Source organism: Lipotes vexillifer, unplaced genomic scaffold (genome assembly GCF_000442215.2).
Source record: "Lipotes vexillifer unplaced genomic scaffold, Lipotes_vexillifer_v1.1 scaffold484, whole genome shotgun sequence".
NCBI classification, from domain to species: Eukaryota; Metazoa; Chordata; class Mammalia; order Artiodactyla; family Lipotidae; genus Lipotes; species Lipotes vexillifer.
In genome coordinates this window covers 1,827,118-1,852,134 of record NW_006786458.1, presented here as the reverse complement: position 1 = coordinate 1,852,134, position 25,017 = coordinate 1,827,118, and the positions used below count along the sequence as shown (strand labels likewise).

General features: G+C 44.5%; 1 pseudogene; it reads right to left on the bottom strand.

The window, feature by feature from the left end:
* Positions 1-22,582, bottom strand: part of LOC103072858 (mediator of RNA polymerase II transcription subunit 25-like) — a 118,890-nt pseudogene extending 96,308 nt beyond the window's left edge.
* Between the last annotated feature and the right edge of the window lie 2,435 nt (positions 22,583-25,017).

Genomic DNA, 25,017 nt, shown 5'->3' with positions numbered 1-25,017 from the left:
GGGTATCTCCTCTCAGGGGTTATAGTCGGGGTGTATTCTACTCCCCACAAAACCCCAAATATGGCAGGCCTCTGCATTCCCATTCTCAACCTACTTGATGGTCAAGTCTTCTGCGACAGGACGTGCATCTCTCTCCCTGTCTCATTCTTAACCTTTCATTCTCAGCCCCTGGGTTTCATTTCTGTTACTCAATTAAAGCAACTCTTTTGGATGCTCAGTGGTGCTTTATAAATCAAATGGTCTGTTCTTAGCTCTTCATTATCTTGGAGTCTCTGCTGAAGTTGAGAGTATTGAAGGTTCTCCTTCCCACATCCCTCCCCCACCTCTGGCCACTCCCTGTCTCTGTGAAAGTCCATCTTCCTTTGGCTCTCACTACATTTTACTCTTCTGGCTCTCAAACTACTCTTCTGAGTGTCCCTCAGTCTCCCGAAGCGATTCTTTGCTCAGCTCATTCCATTATTCTCACTTTAGTTGACATTGCTACTCCATTGATCCTAAACACATAAATTGTGTTTCACATGTATATCTATATTCTATTCCATCCAAAGGTAACGTACAGAACACCTAGCTGCAGAAAGTTCTATGTGAAATGCTTGTATCTCCAAGTCAGTTTTCTTACCCAAACTCCAGTTCTTTATCTCCAAGAGCCTATGGGTCATTCCGCTTGGATTATTCACTTGCACCCCAATCTCATCAGACTATAATCATTGCCCTCTTCTGCCAAACAGATCCAATCTCTTTGTCTTCACTCTGTCAGTTGTATCACCATTTTGCCAGTTACTCAGATTGAGTGATCTAAAACTTCCTGTGACATAATCCTATTTTTTCTTCACCACATCTCATGTCCTTCCCGTCCATTCCCACACTACTCCTCAGGCTTCCTTACCACTTGGCCAGATTGCTGTAACTTCTTTGTGCTGCCCTGTCACATTCTTACCTCTTTTTCTCTTATCTTACCTGGACACATTTCATCATGTCACTTCACTGGAAAGGCACATTCAAGAGATCTGTGTATATCAATTGCTTCATTACTTCATGTTGAAGCTTATCTGATGTTCAAGGCCATCTGCCAACATTTCCAGTGTTACCTCCCACTCTTCCTCAACTCACATCACCTGATTTTTCTGGTGGGCTGGCAGCCTCACCAACTTCTCATGCTTGGTGTTATTTCCACGTTGTGTAATATCATTATCCTCACCCAGAATGTCCTTCCCACTATTGACCCTCGAGTCAATTTTTTTTTTTTTTGGTTGCGTTGGGTCCTCGTTGCACAAGGGCTTTCTCTAGTTGCGGCGAGCAGGGGCTACTCTTCGTCGCGGTGTGCGGGCTTCTCACTGTGGTGGCTTTTCTTGTTGCGGAACACGGGCTCTAGGCATGTGGGCTTCAGGAGTTGCAGCACTCGGGCTCAGTAGTTAGGGCCCTAGAGAGTGCGGGCTTGAGTAGTTGCGGCTCGAGGGCTCTAGAGCACAGGCTCAGTAGTTGTGGCGCACGGGCTTAGTTGTTCCATGGCATGTGGACCAGGGATTCCGGACCAGGGATTGAACCCGTGTCCCCTGCATTGGCAGGCGGATTCTTAACCACTGCACCACCAGGGAAGTCCCAGATCATCTTAATAAAACAATCTTGTCCACTTTCACATAGCAAGGACCTGAACATCAGTGAATACTGAGCATCCTTCTTTTTGGCTAATGAACCATTTTATTCTATGAAAAATAAATGTAGGTGTGTTACTATATCATAGGTGTTGTTACAGTTCCAGTCAATGAAATACCAGTAACGGGAAGGACATTCATATTCATACAATGCACTTTAAAATGCCTGATCTCTGCACTATGTAAATGCCCTGAAAGGGTTCCTAAGCCCTATGCTGTGATTTCTCAGTAACAGAGGCCAGGGGCCATAACTGTTTGGGATATTTCGGGCAAAAGTTTCTAATCTTTATCTGTGTGGTTTTCTGTTTATATCCTCCTCCAATAACTACACTGATAATGTTGATGGTAAGTCCACATAACAGACATCACACAGTACTTTACGTGGTGTCTCGATAAATACTTCATGATAATGGCAAACAATAATTTTCATACAAGCATCCTATTAATTTAATACAGAGCAGTGCTGTATTTTCACATAGAACGTCTGTCCTAAATGTTAGGACTGGTTTGGGGGAAACCGAAATCAGATATAGCATATATTTTTGCCACTTGTCCATGCAATTTTTGCTACTTTTCCACAATAGAGAAAACATATAACTAGCACGATATCACCCTTTCCTTTCAAAATAGAAAACAAAAATAGAGAAAAGGAAGTCACAAAGAAAGAAGGAGGAAGAGAACCAATTATCGATCATCCATGTGTCAGATATTATTTATACAAATTATTTTATTTAATCGTTTCACTAATCCTGTGCTGTGAGGAAATTCTAGAAGTATGGAAATGGAGACTCACAAAGGAAATTGGCCAAAATGACAAAGCAGGTAAAAGGACAGAGCTTAGCTTGGCTGTGACGCCAGGTCACCTTCCACAGCACTGGTATCTACTGCGTTCTGACAGCAATGCACTGAAAAGGCACGCTGCTGTGCAGACTGTCGCCCTGTCACAGTTTCTGCAATTTCCTTCTCTTGCATCCTTCTGTCCTTCTATACTCTGGCTGTGCTCCCGAGCGGAGGGTGCTTTCATTGTGCAGGCATCACAGTATAAAGGAAGGAGCAATTAGGAAGTTCAAAGTCAGGCACCTCGACTCCTGCCCAGGCTCTGCTACCAGCTCGGAGTAGGATGGGGGACAAGTAAGTCACACCCTGTCTCTGAGTCTCTGTTTTCTCAACAACAAAATGAGTAAATCGGTTTGTTTTCCAAGATTTCCAACCAGCTCTAACACTCAGCGATTAGAAAATGACAGGTTTATTTTGGTCCCTAGGAGAGTAAATTATCCTAACAGTGAGTCCTTTGGGATTATCAAGGAGGTGGGCCGTTGCTGCGGAGCTGATGTTTGCTTGATGGCCCGTGTACCCTGCAACCGGCCACGAACCGGGACTTGATTGCTTCCAGGACTGCGGCAGAGATGCGGCAACGAGAACGGCGGGCGCAGAAACGCCCGAGTCACGCTTGTCAGGGGTCAGGCATCAAAGAGGCCCAGAAGAGACCAAGGAGCCTCCAGACTCTGACAGCACAGAGACCCCAACTCCTCCTGTGCTCCAAACCAACCACACCCTGTTTCTCCTATTCATGCAAAGTCAGGGAACAGTGTGTGTGCTGGAGCAGGGGACCCTACTAGCGGCTTCCGTGGGAGAGAAAGTTCAACGCTTACGGAATCACCTACTTCTGGATTGAAAGCCATTTTCTACTAACTCCCTCATGTAAAGATGGGAAGGCTGCGGGCAAGAGTGCAGAGTCCTATAGCCAAGACTAGAAGCCAGCCTGATGCGTTCTTTGCAAAACACCAGTGGACAGCGTTTACTCACTGGCTGCTCTACCCAGTCCCCAGTGTAACCCACCATGGCCACCCATGCCCCAACCACTAAAAAGAAGTAACTTGTAGTGAGGGGGTGGGGGTAGGAAGAGAAAAATCAGAGATAATAAGCAAGACTTCGGAAAATGTTTTTTTTTTTGCTTAGAAACTAAAGTTTTAAGATTTCTCTATGAAGCAATAGTGAATCGTTATGATCAATGCAAAGAAAAATAGGACATGAACAGCCACGCTGTACTTCCTGTATAGTCCAAGAAAAAAAAGATATTTGGACTCTTCTCTAAATTCTCTTTTAATCAATTTGCAAACCAAAATGGATGATGGAGCTCTGAGGCGTTTTGTTCAGCCCTAAGCGCTATTACAGTCCTCCCTCATCTAGAAACAAGAGACTATTAGTTATGTCAAGAAGGCCTGCCTTTAATGTAATTGCTGCCTCAGAATATGGGCTGCTTATTAATGCATAATTTTGCTTTCCTCAGAAACATGATTAGGCTTTTCATCTGGAATTTTCACCCAAATTCTGGTAAATACATATTTGCTTTTAAGATTCTTTCAACGAGAGATCAGGAATGATTAAAGAACCCTTGTCTCCATCATAAAGCACTAATGTAAATGCACAGTCATTGCCCAAAGGAGCAATGGAAGAATTTTACATTCTGTTTTTCTCCCTCGCTAAATGGTTCTGAATAAAAAGACAAGGGATGTGGAATAACCCACTGGAGTCTGTTACACAATAGCTGAGTGCTTATGAGGGATAGTAAATGGAAATCAGATGCAAGAAACAGTCATGGGTTATCAGGTGAGTGGGTCCCCTGCATTTACAGCACGAAGTGCCTTTTCATTTTCGAGTTGCCCGTGAAGAGCCTTTTAATTAGAAACGATTCTATAACAGCTTAAAAAAGAGAACCAAGATGTTGACCTTTGCCTGTTCTGTTTCTCTTTTCCTTACTGAAGAAGTATTTATCCACTTTCCCCCCTCAAGTCTCCAGTTCATGGTTCTGGGTGTGAGAACAGCAAAGTGGGCCTCTGAGCTAGTGACCTTGGTTTCCATCTGGGGTCCAGCATTCCCTTTTGGTCAAGTTCTTGGTGGTACCATCCCCGTAGTTGTTCCCGGGGTTTAACACGCCGGGGCATTGCTTTAGGATCCATATTTTGGTTAGTCTTCCGGTAGCTGGGTAATGACTCTGATAGATCATGGATAAGACAACCTAGGATCTGCCTGCTGCAGCTGAAACACACCACACACACACACATACAGGCGCCATCTGTCAGGGAACCTCCTTCATCTCAGGTAAAGGAGGTGGGCATAGCCATCCATCCACCAGTACTCACTCTTTTGTGACTTGCTTCTCCCTGTTCGTAATGACTTGGTCTCTTCTGGACAAGTATGAGAATGGGGTGTGGGTACAGAGGGTAGGAAGGAGGGGAGTAGTTGGCCCGGAGGGGTGGAGGAACAAGACAGTGTCCTCTTTGTTCTTGGCCACAACCAAGTGAAATGCAAAGGGGGATCTGACCTCCTAAATTCTCTGTCTGCCGGCTGCAGGGGCTTCGCACCCCTTCTCTCTCACTACTTGCTCATCACTTATGATTTTTCTCCCACCCTCAGTTTCTGGAACAAATCTGGACCTAACCTAAAGCACAGGGTATTTAAGCAGCTTCCGTGTTCGAGACTCAGCATCTGGTGAGTCCTAACCTTGGACCCCACTCGAGGGAAATGACTTCTGCCGTTATTTCTGCCCCTCTCTTCCCATCTGGGCAGCCTGCTGAGCACCGCATGCCTTTCCTTGGATGGGTCCTGCCTTACTCTTGCCGTTCCCCTTTCCTAATCCAATAGTGAGTGTCTGGTACACTGAACACTTTTCCCTTAATTTAATATGACTGGTGTCCTTATAAAAGGGAAATTTGGGCAAATTTGTACACAGACACACACACAGGGAGAATGCCGTGTGAAGATGAAGGTAGAGATCAGGTGACACTTTTTCTACGGGTCAAAGAATACCAGAGATCGGGCTTCCTTGGTGGCGCAGTGGTTGAGAGTCCGCCTGCCAATGTAGGGGACACGGGTTCGGTCTCCCGGTCCGGGAAGATCCCACGTGCCACGGAGCGGCTGGGCCCGTGGACCATGGCCGCTGAGCCTGCGCGTCTGGAGCCTGTGCTCCGCAACGGGAGAGGCCGCAACAATGAGAGGCCCGCGTACCGCAAAAAAAAAAAAATACCAGAGATCATCAGCAAAGCACCAGAAGCGAGGGGAGAGGCAGGGGACAGATTCTCCCTCACACTCCTCAGAATGAACCAGCCCTCCTGACACGTCCATTTCAGACTTTTAGCCTCCAGACCTGTCAGAAAAAAAGTTTTTGTTGGGAGAGTGGGATTGACATATACACACTACTATATAAAAAATAGATAACTAATAAGGACCTACTGTATAGCACAGGGAACTCTACTCAGTACTCTGTAATGGCCTATGTGGGAAAAGAATCTAAAAAAGAGTGGATACATATATATATGTATGACTGATTCACTTTGCCATACACCTGAAACTAACACAACATTACAAATCAACCAGACTCCAATAAAAATTTTTTTAAAAGTTTTTGTTGTTTAAGCCACTTAGTTTGTGGTCCTTTGTCATGACAGCCCTAATGGACCAGTACAGCGGCTGACTATGGTTATTCATACTAATTCATTTTCATGATTCATAGCTTCAGGGCTTTCCCATCTTCTATAGGACAGATGCTTCTAGAATATTTCATTATAGTTTTATGAATCAAAATTCCACGAATGGGGATTTATAAGATTATAGGCGTGGAATGGCTCGTAGAGACCACCTTCTGGCAGATACAGAAATTGAGGCCCTGGGAGATGAGGTGACGGACTTCAGGTCACATAGGAAGTTTCATTTGTTTGTTTTTTCATGCTCCTTGCCCTTGGACTCTACTGGGCCACACTGATGTTCTCTTTTTTGGCCTATTTAGAGAAGAGTCTATCAATGGTACAGCTCTCTCTCCAGGAAGAAGCACATAGTGGTCTTTGTGTTAGGACCAATCCCTGCTCTGTTCTTTACCCGTGTTTGCTAGAGCTCCCTGAGATGGACAGAAAATGCAGATCTCATGACTCTAGCGCCAGCTACCATGGACCTTTGGAGATCATCATGTTTCCATACAATAAACTCCTCTACTGCCCTAGGAGAGAATTCTCTTAATTCCTATGTCCTCGGCCTTGAGATCTGATGGATTTTTCCAGCAATACGGTACTAGGTATGCATTGCTTTACTTGTAATGTAGTAATTAGTCCCTGAGGAAGCACATAAAGCCTCTTTTTTCTAAGCATAACCTGAGAATGTCTGATGAGTTTGTAAGCAGCTCTTTGCAGGAAACCGCCCCAGCAGGAAGCCCCTTTTCTTGTCACTTTAGCAAAGCTATACGGTAACTAACTTTTAAATCACGCAGCCCCATCTGCCGGCCCAGTACTCATCTCTGGCCCAAGCACACCTTTCATATCTTTTGATCACACAATACCTTGCCTAGTTTGTCAGTTCTTTCTGTAGTTGAAAGAAGTAGAAATGAAGAACAAGTAGTTAACAGATGACCTGACATCTCCCTGGCTTCCCCTTCAGTATCTCCCGAACAAACTGTGTGACCAAACTGTGTGAACAAGGTAACATCCTGAGGAAGGTCGTGAGGAGTTGACAAGCCTGCACACAAGCTGGCACACAGTGGGGGATGATTAACTGAGATTACTTCCCTCCTTTCCCTTAAAACTTTCATGTCCAAGCAGAATCTTTGGAGGTGGTTTCTGGGGGACGCTGAGTCCACCATCTACCCAGATTGCTGGCATTCTGATTAAAGGCACCGTTCCCGTCTACCGTTTGTGAGTGTATGTAATTGATTTTGTAAGCAGCAAGCGGCAGGGCCCAATTCATTCGGTAACAATTCTCCTCTGTTGAGAATCTCTGAACAGAACCGCTAGGGGTTTTGGTTGTCTCCAGCCTGCAGTACAATACCCCTGTTGGGCTCTCTGTGGAATGCATCCAGGGGCCAAGAATAGGAGCTCTGTGGTCCTGGACTGCAGAAGTCAGTGCTTGGAGGTCAAGCAAATCTGGCGTTGAGATGCTTAACTGTCCCCTCTGTTCACAGGAAGCCCCGTGGGCTGGCTCCACACCACCTCACGTGGTTACCTTACCTAGTTAGTCACGTTATCAACAAATCATTCACACCAAAGGCAGAGGAGGTGTGTCCTCACACCTCCTCCTGCTCTTCTACCCCTAGGAATGGCCCGATGACTCCAGACTTGAAGCCAGGTACTTCATACCTATTGAGTAAGGTATGAATTGGGTGTGAGGTTTTACAATTTTTCAATGGGGTAAGTTACACTAAAATATTGGCCTAAAATAAAAACCCATCAATTACAGTTTATTTCTGAGACTTGTGGAAAAACACAGGTGCAGAAGCAAACTGTTAGGCTGCTGGTTTGAAGAATGGAAGCATCGTGCTCCAAACTGTTGTCTGACTGTTGAAACGTCACCATTGTTGTTTCATCCACGTATTAAAAATACACATACCCTTCCCTGGGGGAAATCTCAATATAAGTTACTTACATCCTAGCATGACCAAGGGATCTGAGAGGAAGAAAGGTCTTTTCAGCTGAAGCCTGGGCAAGTTGGGCTGATGCTCGGTCCATGTTATGTGTTCCGTACCTGTTCCTGCCTTCATCATTTACTTGATGGTAAGAGGCAGCATCAAAGAAGGGGAGGCTGGGGACTTCCCTGGTGGCCCAGTGGTTAAAAATCTGCCTGCCAATGCAGGGGACACGGGTTCGAGCCCTGGTCCGAGAAGATCCCACATGCTGCAGAGCAACTAAGCCCGTGTGCCACAGCTACTGAGCCTGTGCCCTAGAGCCTGTGAGCCACAACTACTGAGCCCGTGTGCCACAACTACTGAAGCCCGTGCACCTAGAGCTGGTGCTCCGCAACAAGAGAAGCCACCACAATTAGAAGCCTGCGCACTTCAACAAAGAGTAGCCCCCGCTCGCCGCAACTAGAGAAAGCCCGTGTGCGGCAAAGAAGATCCAACGCAGCCAAAAATACATAAAATGAATAAATAAAAGCGTTAAAAAATAAAAAAAGGGGAGGCTGGAGGGTTACAGATACATATTCCCGAACCCACAACTTTACTATGGCCTGCTGCAAAATGAGACGGATGTCGGAAGTCTGGACCATCTTCCATCTCCCGATTGCCTTGCAAGCTTGTGGGTGAAGGGACAACGGGTACCAGAAGGAAAGTCAAAAGAATATGTTCAATTAGTCATTAAGTGTGTGTTAAACATTTCCTCTGGGGACTTCCCTGGTGGCCCAGTGGTTAGGACTCCATGCTTCCACTGCAGGGAGGTGCAGGTTCCATCCCTGGTTGGGGAACTAAGATCCCACATGCCTCGCGGCGTGGCCAAAAAAAAAAAAATTTTAACAACAACAAAAATTTCCTCTGTGCACAGAACTTTACTACACACTGTTGGTATTTAAAAAATATCCAATATGTGGTTTCCTCCCTGGAGGCACCTACACTTAGGTTGGGGAGATAAGATTTCCGCAGAGCCTCTCTTTCCGGAAGGCTTCATAAAGGTGGAGTGGTTCTTAGCTGCCTGAGAATACTTAAATGCCTAGAAAGCACAGGAATGGTCTCCACGGAGTCACAAGGTCCTTTCCAAACACAGGAACCCTGAGACCTGTTGGATGTGATCATCGGTACCTGGAGGGTTGCCTTTCTCCTCAGACTTGGTCAACCAGTTGGGTCAGCTGACTCCAGGGTCTCTAATCGTTTTCTCCAGCTACCCAAACAAACGCCTCCATTGGTCCAGCCACAAACCAAGGAAGGCCACATAACTCCTCCACCATTTTTTCTTTCTTTTGAGAGTATAATGGCTTGAAAATGAAGCCAATCTGCTCTTGGTATATTTTGGGAATTTTCTACCCTTCTCTGAGTTCAGATTCCATCCAAAAGGGAAGAGACTTAGTCTCTCTCCCCACGGATAGAAAGTGACCCAGACACAGGTAGCAACGTTTACAGATAGGAGCAAGCTTTTGGCAAGAGTGGAGCCAATGAGATTTCACTAGGCCAAGGAGAAAGTTGGATGAAGAAAGCAAAAGTTGTGTTACTTCACAACTTGGCTCGAGTTAGACCAAGACATTTTCCCTTGTAGGCAGTTTGGCCATTCCTTATTCCCTTGGTGTCATTTATTCCCTAGTAACAAACTAATTATAACAGACCCATAACTCAGCAATTAAGAAAAACGTATGTTCCTTTCCCAAAGGAGAATGAATCAAGTATCCCAGGCAGGATCCTTTTATCATTTTGTTAACTACATAAGAAGCAGGGAGCTCCTTTCATCCAAGCCGCCTTAAATATCACAGGGTCTGCTGTATAGCCCGAGGCGGTAAATAGCTTCTATTTTGCACCAGGTACATTTTGAGTTCTCTCTCTCTCTCTCTCTCTCTCTCTTTTTTTCATTTAAAAACAAAAGAAAAACAGAAAGAAACTTAAAAGCAGCAGGAACAGCACACTGTGCTGCCGTTTGCTCATCACCAAATTATTCCTTTTGTCCTGGCATTAAACAGTAGATGGCAAAAAGAAAGCCCCAGGAGCACAATATTCTTGGGATTGTATCAGGGTGGAAGATTAAACTCCTGAACCATTCAAGATGTCTCTGCTCTGCCCCTCAACCAAGAGGCTCTTATTATTCTCCACACTGTTTTAGAATGAAATATATTTTTGCAGTGGTAGAATTTATGAGTAGCTCAAGGCTTCCTGTCTGAAGATTCTTTCTCTCAAAAAGAGGTAAAGGAGAGGGGACAAAAAACCCTACACTGAAAATCAAAATAGACTTGCTTGGTATGATTTTATTTAAGAAAACTTGATACCTGTGCAAAGCCCAGGTTGCCTGTTGTTGGCATCTAAACTAGAACAAAAAAGAACTTTCCTATAAAATTCCTAGTGAAGCAAAACTCTCATAGAATCGAAATTACTCTTTTTCTCTGAAGTGATGAGTCATTGTAATTGGGCTTCACTACTCATGCCTAAGTGTAACCAGAAAATCCTCCAGCCTCATTTTGACTACAAAAGTCAATTCTAATCAGTCAGTTCCCAGCTTAAAATAACATGTCAAGTTTGGTAAAGATATTTGCAGATCAGTTTCTCTCTGCTTTGATCTAAATTTAAAGAAAAAAAGCTTTCAGGTTTTAGATGATAAATAATATTCTGGAAAGCTGAAAAGGAGATGCAATATCCCATAATACTCCTCAAGACAGGAGAAATTTGGAATTGGAATAGAAGATGGGTTTGCTATGGGTAGGGGGAGGAAGGGCAAGAATATTAAAAAGGCTTCTTGGAAGGTCCAGGAGCTATGGACCACTGCAGTCCTCGAGGGGGTGCCCCCAGTGGAAGGAGGAAGCAAGATGAAAACCTTTACATTTCCACACGTAGGTCAAGTATTGTTCATGTAAACACACCAGGAAACTACCATAGCTGACAGTTCCCAAATCAAGAGACGTGGTTCCCTATTGGAGACCCCAGATGTCCTGGTTCCAGAATGAATGAGCACAGCTGGTTCACAAAGAGGCAGCCACTACCCCATGTGCTAGAAGTGCCAAAAGAGCTTTCTGTCCTCAGTGTCTCCCCCACTGCTTGCCTTGGCACCCTCCCTATAGTATTGAAATTATCTGCATATGAATTACTTATAGGTAATTAAAAAAAAAAAAGAAGGCAGCTGTTGCCTCACTGTGAGACCAATGATATAGCTGTTGATAATTCTCTAGCCCCTACAGTACTGTTTCTGACTGTTGAGGTTGCTAAAGACTCTGTTGAAAATCATATGCAACATATGGTTCCTCTTTCTAGAAAAATGCATAGAGGCAGGCAAGTTTGTATGTAAGTTCAGATGGTTCATAAATCTCTCGAAGTCCACCTATGAAGCCAACCCATCTCTCTGTTTCTCAGATTTGACTGCCCTCCCCTGTACGCATTCTCCACTTACGCTCAATCTCACCTCCTCCATGAAGTCTTCCACGGTTTCCCCCATCTAAACACCTCTAGCTCTCACCACCTGCACAGCTCGTTTGTGTTCTCTTAGAAGGTGTGTTTTCTTTTCATTCACAAGGGTCTTGTCTTCCTGAAGGCTCATATGCTCCTTGAAAGCAGGTAGGTTGTGTTCTTCAATTTTGTATCTCCAGAGCATTGGGTAGGAAAGAAGGACTCTGTTATGCCTCTTACCCAATACACAATTTTCCCCCGCTATGGTCAATTTCTGATAGATGCAACATCTTCCCTTAACATTAGAAAGCAGCAAATGACACGTTTTCCCCTCCTCTGGACAGAGACTGCCAAACCCAGGGGAGCATGAAGCAAAGTGATTCAGTTATACATATGCATATATAAATTCTTTTCAGATTCTTTTCCATTATAGCTTATTACAAGATATTTAATATAGTTCCCTGTGCTATATAGGACCTTGTTGTTTATTTTATTATTTTTTTTTTTTTGCGGTACGCGGGCCTCTCACTGACTGCTGTGGCCTCTCCCGTTGCGGAGCACAGGCTCCGGACGCGCAGGCTCAGCGGCCATGGCTCACGGGCCCAGCCGCCCCGCGGCATGTGGGACCTTCCTAGACCGGGGCACGAACCCGTGTGCTCTGCATCGGCAGGCGGACTCTCAACCACTGCGCCACAAGGGAAGCCCCTGTTTATCTATTTTATATATAGTACTGTGTATCTGCTAATCCCAAATCCCTACTTTATCCCTCCCCCGCCTTTCCCTTTGGTAACCATAAGTTTGTTTTCTGTGTCTGTGAGTCTATTTGTTTTGTAAGTAAATTCATCTGTATAATTTTTTTTTAGATTCCGCATATAAGTGATATCATATGATATCTGTCTTTCTTTGTCTGACTTACTTCACTTAGTATGATAATCTCTAGGTCCATCCATGTTGCTTCAAATGGTATTATTTCATTCTTTTTTATGGCTGAGTAATGGTCCATTGTGTGTGTGTGTGTGTGTGTGTGTGTATGTGTGTGTATATATATATATATATATATACACACCACATCTTTATCCATTCATCTGAAGATGGACTTTGAGGTTGCTTCCATGTCTTGGCTATTGTAAATAGTTAGCTCCCTTTTATATCCATCTATTTATTTACCATTTTCAGAGTCTTCATTCCTTCCTAGACATCTTCTGTCTAGTATCATTCGCTCTTGGCCCTTGGTTCTTTTTTTTTTTAATTGGAGTATAATTGCTTTACAATGTTATGTTAGTTTTAAAACACATTTTTATTTTTAAAATAAATTTACTTATTTATTTATTTTTGGCCGCATTGGGTTTTCGTTGCTGCGTGCGGGCTTTCTCTAGTTTTGGCGAGTGGGGGGTTATTCTTCGTTGCGGGTGTGCGGGCTTCTCATTGCGGTGGCTTCTCTTGTTGCAGAGCATGGGCTCTAGGCACGTGGGCTTCAGTAGTTGTGGCACGCGGGCTCAGTAGTTGTGGCTCACGGGCTCTAGAGCGCAGGCTCAGTAGTTGTGGCGGGTGGGCTTAGTTGCTCCGCAGCATGTGGGATCTTCTCAGACCAGGGCTCGAACCCATGTCCCCTGCATTGGCAGGCGGATTCTTAACCACTGCACCACCAGGGAAGTCCCCCTTTGGTTCTTTATAATTCTTATAATGTAGGTCTGCTGGCAGCAAATTCTCTTAACTTTCATTTGTCAGACATGTCTTTATTTTACCCCCTCTCTTAAAAGAACTTTTTATTGGATATAGAATTATAAATAACTTGACTTTTTTTTCAACATTGAAAAGATGTCTTTTCATTGTCTTCTGGCCTCTGTGTCTGACAAGAAATCAGTGGTCATCCTTATCTTTGTGTGTAAGTAATGTGTCTTTTTCTCTGCCTGCTTCAAGACCTTCTCTTCATCTTTGATTTTCAGCAATTTTACTTGATACGCTTGTGTGTGGTTTTTAAAAATATTTATTCCTTTTGGAATTTGCCAAGCCTCTTGGATCTGTAATATTTTTCATCAATTTTGAGAAATTTTGCCATTATTTCCTCAAAATATCTTTTTCTGCTCAACATTAATCTCTTCTCTTTCTGAGGTTCCAATTACATGCATGTTAGACTGTTTGACATTGTCCCACTGGTCCCCTGAGTTTCTGTTCAGTTTTCTTCAATCTTTTTTCTGTTATTTCTTCATATTGAATACTTTCAGTTAATCCATTTTCAAGTTTACTGATTCTCTTTTCTTGCCATCTCCAATAAGCGATTAAACCCATCAGTGAATTTTTCATTTCAGCTGTATTTTTTAGTTCTAAAATTTTGATTTCCTTCTTTTTTTTTTAAAGCTTTTATTTCTCTGCTGGGATTTCCTATCTCTTCATTTGTTAGACCATGTTTTTTCTTTCCTTCTTTGCACGTATTTTCATTCAGTTCTTTGAACCTATTTATCATAGCTGATTGAAAACCTTTGTCTACTCAATCCAACATCTAAGCCACTTCAGACTGGTTGGTACTGACTGCTATTTTTTTTGGTTCTGGATCACATTTTCCCACTTTTTAGTTTGTCTAGTAATTTTTGATTGAGTACTGGATATTTTGAATAGTATGTTGTAAAGATTCTGAGTTCTGCTATCTTCCTCTTAAGAGTGTTAATTCTTGTTTTAGAAGGCAGCTCAGTTACTGGCTGATCATCTTTAACTTGAATAAGCTTAGTCTGGTACTTTGTTATAGAATCTGTGGAAAGCACAAGGTATTTCCCAAGCTTCTCTACCCTGATAGGTTGCAATCTTCAAATTCTGTCTCCCCTGAGATTTTGTCAGGGTTTAGTTTTAGGCTTTGTTAATGCAGGTCTGGAATAGGTCTTACTATAGTGCATGTGTGGATCCTTGGGCCAATCCTACCTATCTGTTCTTGAAAATAAAGTTTTATTGGAACACAGTCATGCTATTCATTTACATATTGTCTAGGACTGGTTTTGTGCTACCGTGGCAGAATTGAGCAGCTGCAGTAGAAACTGTATGGCCTGCACAGGCAAACATATTTACCATACAGTAAGTCCCCTACATATGAACCTTCAAGTTGCGAACTTTCAAAGATGCGAATGTATGTTCGCATGTCCAGTCACGTAATTTAGTTCACGTGTCTGGCGTACATGTCACACATATATGTGACAACCACCTCTACAAGTGGTTGTGGTTTTGTATACTTTACTGCACAGTACTGTATAGAGTACAGTAATACAGTATCTTTATTTCCTGCCTGTTCACTCGGTGCCAGACCCTGTATGCCAGCTGTTGTACTGTACTACTGTACTTTCCAAGGTACTCTACGGTAAGATTAAAAGTGTTTTCTTTATTTTTTGTGTTTGTTTTTCATGTATTATTTGTGTGAAGAGTATTATAAACCTATTACAGTACAGTACTATATAGCCGATTGTGTTAGTTGGGTACCTAGGTTAATTTTGTTAGACTTAATGAACAAATTGGACTTACGAAACGCTTGCTTGGAATGGAACTCGTTTGTATGTAGGGGACTTACTCTATTGCCTTTTACAGAAAAAGTTTACTGAATCCTGCTTTAGAGTATAGTCTTTACTCCTATGAAAAGTTCTTTCTGGTGTCTTAGCTGGATTCCAGGGGTGTTAACAAAGTGTTACTGAGACTTTGGGTTCAAAAGTCCAAAGTCTTTGGGAACTGCTTTTCCACCAGCATTGCTAGTAACTGTTCATTTTCAACCCCATAGTAGCTGCTATCTGATGAGCCCCTGATGGTCTCTTCCTGTTCATTTACAGCCCAGTTCTCAGTCGTGGTCTCATGAGGGACCCCCTCCCCACTGACCCCTACCCCAAACAGACTGTTGGGAAGCCCTCTCTGCAGAGCTCCCTCTTTGCTGATGCCCTATCAGGCAGATTCCAGTTGTTTCAGCTCTGCTACGTTCTGTTCTCTGTCTCTTCATCTCTACGTCCAAGAACTGCTTGGACTTCAGTGCTGTAGTTAGACACTTGTGTCCCCGTAGAGAGCTGGATGATTTGGGGATTTACCTTTAAGTTTTTGTCTGCCAGGGATAAACAGTCTTGGGCTGCCTATGGTCCATTGCCTATAAACGGCTGCCTCAAATACTTTCACCCAGTTTCATAGTTGTTTACGGCTGGAGGACTAGTCTGGTACCAGTTACTCTGTCATGGCCAGAAGTATAAATGCCTCTAGTTCTTTGGAAAATCTTATCACCCTCTTGGCAGATGATAACTTTCAGAGTCTGTGGCTCCATTTCTCATTGCTCTTCCAACTCTCAGCTTAATGCATTTCTCTTCTTCAGAAAGAAGCCAGGTTCTCTTAGGGATCTGCTAGTAATTTTCTATTTTCTCTCTCAGGGACGTCTGCAGTTCACAGCCCATTTGCAAAATAAACCAACCAACATCCCCTGAATGCAGTGAGGGATAGAGCCCTTTTAGACTCTGGTAACCAGCTCCACCCACTACCTTTTGTTCCCTAGGATGATTCAGGACAATGCTCACTCACCCTTCATGGTTATGGGGTTTTAGAATGATCCTTTACAACAGAAAATTATATTAACATTAATCTGAATGCACATTTCCATGTACAGACGAAGAGGAATTGGCCACAGGCTCACATACCAAATAATCAATAGATAACCCAGTCAATTCGCACTCTGCTAAGCACTTTCACATATATCATGTCACTGAATTCTTACTGCAACCTTGAAGAGATGGTATTATTATCCCCGTTTTGAAGAAACAAAAAACGGTAGGCTTTGAGAGATTAAATAGTTTGTGCCAGCTCACATCAGTCCCTGGTGAAGCCCCGAAGCCAGGGATGTCTGCATGACCTTTGGAATTCTTTTCCAGAGAACAAAGAACCACACCAAAGAGGATACCTGGCCTCTGCCTTCTTATAGGTGCACAATTTACAGGGCTAACCATTTGTGACTTACTCTTTTAAATCTGTCCTTGGTTTAAACTGATCTTACTTGCATACAAAGGTTGATGGAAGGGGAAACAGTACACAGTATGATTTTCCTTAGACTGAAATTAGCCTATCTGCGTCGAAGAGGAGAAGCTAAGAATGGAAAGAGTAGAAGTGTTAGTTTAGGAAGCCAAATTTTCACTCACCCTTCTTTGTATTTATTTCTTTAAATTTATTGTTGTGCAGTATAGTTGATTTACCATGTTGCGTTAGTTTCTGGTTCACTCACCCTTCTTTGATCTTAATATTTCTAAGCACTAACATCAATTAAGCACCTTCTGTTTGCCCCTGTCCTAAGTATTGGAAACACATCTAATTAAATTCCCTCAGCGGAACTGTGAGATGTGTATTACTATTTTGCCTCATCTTTACATTACAATAATAAAGTCTAAGGAGATACGCAGTTTCTAGCAGACGGTAATTAGCAGACTCAGAGTCTAACCCAGACTATAAAACTTCAGTCTTTACTTCCAACCCCTATGCTGTAGTCATTTCCAACTGCCTCTGTCCTAAACAATTTGATTCCATAATCCCAGAATTCCTGGAATTAGAAATAATTCCTAATGGTCTTGACCTCTTAGCCTCCATGCCCCAAACTCTCTTCCTAGACAGTGGCAAAGGCTTTGAAATAGGTTTGGGTTCAAATCCAGACCTTGGTACCCTCTATAAAATTGAGGAAAATGGGGAGTTCACCGGGGGCCCAGTGGTTAGGACTCTGAGCTCCTACAGCAGGGGTCCCGGGTCCGGGAACTGTCCGTCAAGCTGAGGTGCCGCAAACAAACAAACAAACAAACAAAGACCCTGAAGAAAATCATTCCTCTTTTGCCAGGGCTGTGAGGATTAAAAACTTGTGAGCACAGAGACGGTGGTCAAATGTTCATTACTTGTATGATTACAGTAATAAGCAAGCGTCCTGAAGATACAGCTATGACCCTCTATTTAATTTTATCTGCCCCCGGCTGATACACGCGCAAGTGACTCTCTCAGATAAAAGGCCTTCATGTTTTATGGAATAAGGCCGCCTAATCGCTCAAGAACAAAGATAAGGCAACCAACCACACACAGCTAAAGAGTAGCCCTGCCCTCCACAATGCCAAAGCAAATAGTACAAAGTAAATAATACAGCCTGCCTTGGGGGCTGTGCAAAAAACCCATGGGGAAAATGTAAAGTCAATTGTGTAAGTCTGATAAGAAAAGCAGAAAGACTGATTCCTGGAACAGAGAGAAGAGCGTTACACCGCGAGAGTCCATACTCTTATTCCAAAGAGCTTCGAGGAATGAGCGATTAATATCGAGCCCTGTTCAATCGACCAGCAAAAAGTGAAGCAAAGGCTCGAGAGCCTGGAAGACCAGACCAACCGGATAGAAGTGGAATAGTGGAGAAATGGGATCGCGAGCCTGGAAATGCTGGGGCTGCATGCCCCACCCCCTTGCCCCCTAGCGCCCACCTCCGCTCCAGCAGCTCGCACCCTCTGCTGTGGGCACTGCGCCTTGGTTTAAAATGATCCGGCTAATCTGGAAGGGCTGGGCAGTTTAGGATACGGTGAGGACAGTACGCGTCTCCCGTGGATACCCAAGAAGAGAGTCTACCTGCTCAAGAAGTGTGGGGTCACCCTGGTCCTCAGGCCTGGCGCTTGGGCTGCGGCGTCCGTATTAACGAGGGACTGTAATATATGCAAGACAAGTTCTTTTAGGACCGGCTTTTTCCGTTACACCCACAGTCATCTCGCTGTTCCGCCTCGGGAAGCTGCCATCAGGAAGAGTAGAAACTCCACAAAGTTCCTTAAAAGCCAAACCACTAAGAGTGTCCGTCAAGCTGAGGTGCCGCAAACAAACAAACAAACAAACAAAGACCCTGAAGAAAATCATTCCTCTTTTGCCAGGGCTGTGAGGATTAAAAACTTGTGAGCACAGAGACGGTGGTCAAATGTTCATTACTTGTATGATTACAGTAATAAGCAAGCGTCCTGAAGATACAGCTATGACCCTCTATTTAATTTTATCTGCCCCCGGCTGATACACGCGCAAGTGACTCTCTCAGATAAAAGGCCTTCATGTTTTATGGAATAAGGCCGCCTAATCGCTCAAGAACAAAGATAAGGCAACCAACCACACACAGCTAAAGAGTAGCCCTGCCCTCCACAATGCCAAAGCAAATAGTACAAAGTAAATAATACAGCCTGCCTTGGGGGCTGTGCAAAAAACCCATGGGGAAAATGTAAAGTCAATTGTGTAAGTCTGATAAGAAAAGCAGAAAGACTGATTCCTGGAACAGAGAGAAGAGCGTTACACCGCGAGAGTCCATACTCTTATTCCAAAGAGCTTCGAGGAATGAGCGATTAATATCGAGCCCTGTTCAATCGACCAGCAAAAAGTGAAGCAAAGGCTCGAGAGCCTGGAAGACCAGACCAACCGGATAGAAGTGGAATAGTGGAGAAATGGGATCGCGAGCCTGGAAATGCTGGGGCTGCATGCCCCACCCCCTTGCCCCCTAGCGCCCACCTCCGCTCCAGCAGCTCGCACCCTCTGCTGTGGGCACTGCGCCTTGGTTTAAAATGATCCGGCTAATCTGGAAGGGCTGGGCAGTTTAGGATACGGTGAGGACAGTACGCGTCTCCCGTGGATACCCAAGAAGAGAGTCTACCTGCTCAAGAAGTGTGGGGTCACCCTGGTCCTCAGGCCTGGCGCTTGGGCTGCGGCGTCCGTATTAACGAGGGACTGTAATATATGCAAGACAAGTTCTTTTAGGACCGGCTTTTTCCGTTACACCCACAGTCATCTCGCTGTTCCGCCTCGGGAAGCTGCCATCAGGAAGAGTAGAAACTCCACAAAGTTCCTTAAAAGCCAAACCACTAAGAGTTTCCAGAAGAAGGGGTGTGTGTGTGTGTATGTGTGTGTGTGTGTGTGTGTGTGTGTGTGTGTTTGTGTGTGTGTGTGTGTGTGTGTCCGGGCTCTTTACTGCATTTTGCACAAAACAGCACACGTTTTCCAGGTGGTTTCCGGTGTCTGCGGCAGTAACCCATGTGGCGAAGGGGTGGGGCACTCTGAAGAGAAAACAGAGGGTCTGGGAATGGCAGAGGAATTCTCTATAGAGAAATCGCAGAAATAACTTTTAAAATGGTCAGGGAAGATGCTTCCGGCAAACCATGGAGGGAAGTAATTAGATGGGCAGAGGGACAGAGTCCAGGGAGTTTCTCGATGTCAAAATGCAAAAGCTAGAGCATTAGTGCAAAAGCTAGAGCATTAGTGTAAAAGCGCACGGGAGACCCGGGGCTTGGGGTGGGGGAGCCCTTTTCCCCTTCTGCGCACCGTTTGCCAAACTGTGAAACAAATGGATTGCTCCAAGCAGCTAAATCTGAGGCCCTTTTGGAGTCAAGAAAGTCTTTAGAAGGCAATGAAAGTTCGGTATTTTCTCCCGAGAAACGCGCCAGTGCACGAACATACATCAGGTGGGGCGCATTCTCAGGGGGTTCCTGCACAGCCCCCCAGCTGGCTTACGATGCAGAGGCGGGGCCCTGGACGAGAGCTGGGACGCCTTTCCCTATCCTAACGGGAAGAAGAGGGGGCGCGCTCGCGCTGCGGCGGGGCAGGAATGACTCAGCGTACTCCCGTGGCCAGGAACGCGGGAGCGGGGCAGGCGCCGCCCTGAAGACGAGCTCCCCTGCGCTTGGCGTTTTTGGGTGCCACCCCTAACTTCGATGTCTCTTTTGACCAAGGAACGTCTCTTCTCCCTCTCGCCCTGCACACCGCGGGCTCCGGATGCAGCCTCCCGGATCATCCACGCTGCGCCCCTGGGTCCGATGCAAACTGGCTGGCCCCGCCCTGCTGCAGCCTGCACCCCGGGTCACTAAAGGGGAGTTAAAATACAGTACGAATGCCCCTCTTGTTCGAGGGATTGCCCTTCTCCCCTCTGCGGCGCCCTCTGGCTCGGTCTCCCTCCCACCCGCCTGCTCTCAGCTCTTTTTTTCCAGAAAAGTTGCAGCAGTATTGAACTTGTGCCCGAAAGGATGCTGCAATGGCAGCTTGCCGGGGGCCCGCGCAGAGGAGAAGGCTTGGGTACCCACGCAGGCCTCCCACCCGGCTGGAAGGGGGAGGTAGTGTGAAACAAAGATTTCTCGCACATATTTTGCACGGAACAGCGCAATGATGGGGACCCCAACTCACTGCACAAACGGAAGGCGACGCCCTAGGAGGCCGGTGCTCGCCTTGGGCATCTGCTGTCCCTGCTTCGGCGCGCTGCTCCGTCTCACCAGCAGAGGCGCTGTCGCAGCGGGCAAAGCGCTGCCCCAGGAGTGGGCCGCCGACATTGCTGCGGCCACGAGTTCTTTTAAAGAAGGGCGGCGGCCAGCGTGGCACAGAGCGTTCTTTGTACAACTGCACGGCTTCAGGGAAGAGGGAACCTGAAAAGCTTTTCCAAAAGAAAGGCCCTGGAGACAAGTAGTTAAGTCTCTCTTTTTGATTTTCATTGGTTGTCAGGCTGAAAGTTTAATTAGCCCAGGTAATAGAAAATATCATACGTAAGTAAGGGCCACGTCTTTCCTTCTAAATTATGACACTTTGTATCCCAACCTATTTAAATATTTATCCCAAATTCTTGGTGCAGCCAATAATCTATAGAAAAAGTCTGTTAACTCCTTTCCTATCCAGATCCATGTGCGTCCCCCTACCCCATTCCTGTGACTTTCTCTCCCTTTCTTTTAGGGTGCCGTCTCAGGCCTCATGACACCCCTCCACCACGAGTTGCTTTGTATTGTTTCCTTAGCCCTATGCCTAGCAGGAAAAAGGTGATTTATTCACTCATTTTCACATGCATTGGGCATTCCCTTTGCAATCCATACCCTCAAGTCCTTTTTAAATATAGAAATGTGGATTTTTTTTTTTTTTTCTGTCACTACCTTGGGTATTCTGTGGTGCTATGATTGTTTTCATTCCTTTCTGCCCTGAATTGGTTAATCGAAGACTCTTCTTTCCTGTGTCTCTATGGAAAGTTTGCCTAAGGACATACCAGAACTATAAACTAAATGGGTGTCAGTGACAAAGCAGATTCTCAGTGCTTGGGAGAATCTTAATGAGACAGAACTTGGGCCTCTGGCGAGACCTGCCAATGAGATAATGTCTCTGGCGGAAAAGATGAACTTGGGCTGTAACCCGTTAATGGCCGGACCAACCTCAGATCTCTTTGTAGACTCTCGCTGGCACAACTCTGAGACACATCAGTGTCTGCTTTCTCCTGATGCGGGTCTGATCAAAAGATGTGCCATTTGAGTACAGTCAAGTTGCAAATTTGACCCATCAGAAGTTCAAGAGAGACCAGGCACCTGGGTCATAGGCAGACATGTAAGTCCTTTGCCAATGCTACACAGTAAAGACAAAGTACTGCAGAAAGGACTCTGGGCTTCTAATACGCCTCCCTTTAGCCTGAAATATGCCCAAAGACTTTGGAGAACTGGTCCAATTATCTCCTTTTCTGAATAGGAAACAGGAGCCAGGAAAGTTAAGGGGCTTGCTAAATTTATTTAGTTCTAGCTTTAGAACCTAAGACTCTCCGTTCTCTGGGCTGTGTCTTTTCTACTACTCAGTTTTTCCTTTCCCAATTATGGCCCAGGATGCTCTTTTATCTCTCTCTGTCTCTCTTGCTGTCTCTCTCTCTCTCACACACACACGCACACATATCTTTGGGAGGATTGATGCGCTAATATTTTTTAACCCTATCTTTTAATACTTTTAGTAGTTAAGGAATGTGAATTCTTTTCCTATATTACAAGTCAGTAAGTGAATCATCAGGAAATGTCTTGAGGGAAGGAAAGAGTTGCACGGGGGTGGGAGTGGGAGGAGTCGTGAAAAAATCACCGCAGTGGAGCCTCTTGGGTATCCAGTTGACATCTCAGGGCAACTCGGGGCAGCTGGTAGGTCAAGAGTCAGGAAGCCCGTCCTGGCTAATGAGCAGTCTGGCTGGAAGGCAGACACAGAGCAGTCCCCGTCCCAGTCTGTGTACTGCTCAGACAATTGCTTTAGACACGCTGAGATGAATTGCTTATGATCCTTCACCCACTTTGTCTCTCTTCTGGCCGCTGAGGAGAGGAGTGGTGGAGTGGGCCGTCATTATGCGGCAGGGAGCTACACACTTAGGTAAACAGCCCTAGCTCTCAATTTAAACTGTCTGAGTGTCTGACATTTTAATCCATCTAAAAGCTTTCTTCAGAAATGAGCCGGCTGCTGGCGGTCACGTGTCAGCTTTAAGGGGGTGAGCTGAGCTAAGAGGCGCTGCTGGAATAAAGCAGTTGTGTCTAGATCTGCAAAGTGGGAGCTACGCAGAGCAGCTGCGGTGGGCCGACGAGGAAAATGGCAGTTGGGCTTCAAGTTCTAAATCTCCATGCTGACTTTTTCCTAGTCCTTTGTGTACTTTTACATTGTTTGGACGAATTAGAGTTTTATGCGCAATAATGCGCTGTCAGCCACGCGACTTTATGGAATCAAAGAGAGACTAGGAGAGTCTCTCATAATTTAAGAAATAGTGGCACCCTGACCACTTACTTTTTCTTTCTTTTTAAATACTAAGCATAAAGACAGTACACCAATAAATCAAAGATGTTTATCCCGTAGTCACGGCTCCTGCAGTTCCCTTGGGTCTTGTAATGTCACCCCTCTGGCTAAAAGAATACATTTGCCCCTGAATGATGTCTTAAATTTGACCATAATTCCGTGCTTTGTAATGCATAGGTTGTATTATGGGAGGAGAAGGGAAACAAATAAACCAAGTTGAACGTATAATATGGCCATTAAGTTTGTTCAGATTTGGTTTGGGCTAGAAATGTCAAACATAAAAGCCCTTTGATGATTTTGTGTTTTCAAACATAGAACCAGAGACTCAATATACTTAATTATGACTGTCTGCAGAAAGAACATTAAGAAATAAAGATTATGTGCGTCGGGAGCAGCACAAAGAAGAGGGAATATTCAAATCAAATCTTTTTTCTATATATTTTTCTTTTAGTAAAAATGCCACTTTTAAGAAGTGAAAGATTTTAATTAAGGAATCGAATTCAAGAGTTTGGGAGTCTGATCCGTAAAAATACTGACTCACTATGCTGGACACCTGAAACTAACATTGTAATTTAACTATAATAAAAAAATTTTTTAATTAAAAAATTTTTAAAGTGTTCGGATGTCCTATTAATTAAGAGGAAAAATAAAAGCCAAATAAGGTAGAAATAGATTTTATCTTCCCTGTTAATTCTTCATATAGCAAATTGTCAATTTGGTTCTAATACATCCTAAAAAATGGTTTATCCTCTTCAGGGCAGTTCAAAGCACGTTTGTGGAATTGTCAAGTTTTTTTTTTTTTATTTTTGGAGTTCCCTGGCTCTTCCAATCTGTCTTCCTTCTGCCCTTTATTCTCTCACACTCTTCCCCTCGCCCAGCCAAAACTTTTCTCTGGAAAGAATCTGATAACAGTCACTTACACCTTCATGGGAACATACGTCAAAAGAGAAACTCCACCAGGGGCAGTGACATTTTAAGACATATCTGAGTTTGAAATGAAAAGACTTGGATTTCATAATAGAAAATATTCTGAATCATAAGAGGAAATAGAGAAGGTATTTGGGAAGCAGAAATTCCTTCCAGAACACCTTCGAAATAATCCAGGCTGGGCAAGTGATGGAAGTGTGGTCTTATCTGAGGACAAGTTATTATGAACGCATGGCTATATCTGTGTAGCTGTTAGGAGGCTGAGTGCTGGTGTCAGAGCTGCAGAGTCCCCATTCTATCCTCTACTCTTATGAATTTGGGCAAGACTCCATCTTCTTATTTGTAATAAGTTACTCATAATGGTGCCGACACCATCCAGGCTGGTGGGAGGATGAGAAAATATCCTGCATGCTTAGCACAGTGTATAGGGCATGGTCAGCCCTCAGTACATCTTAACCATTATTATTTTTCCTGTGACAAGTAAACACAAACCTAGGCTTTAGGAGACTAGGCTTCCTGTTTATACACTTATTTTGCCTGGTTTTTATTTCTTGAAGAATTTTCCCTGGCAGGAGATTTCCCTGGTGGTGCAGTGGTTAAGAATCTGCCTGCCAATGCCGGGGTCACGGGTTCGAGCCCTGGTCTGGGAAGATCCCACATGCCGCGGAGCAACTAAGCCCGTGGGCCACAACTACTGAGCCCGCGTGCCACAACTACTGAAGCCTGTGCGCCTAAAGCCCATGCTCCACAGCAGGAGAGCCACTGCAATGAGAAGCCCGTGCACTGCAATGAAGAGTAGCCCCTGCTTGCCTCAACTAGAGAAAGCCCGTGGGCAGCAACAAAGACCCAAGGCAGCCCAAAATAAATAAATTTATTAAAAAAAAAAAAAAAATTAAACCTGGTGGTCCAGTCTTACTCTGCTCTTTCACTGAGGAGGCCCGGGTTTGATCCCTGGTTGGAAAACCAAGATTCTGCAAGCTGCACAGCAGCAAAAAAAAAAAAAAAAAAAAAAAGCGGTTTTTTTAAAAAAAAAGTTTAAGACATTTTGAAAAAATTATTACAATGTCC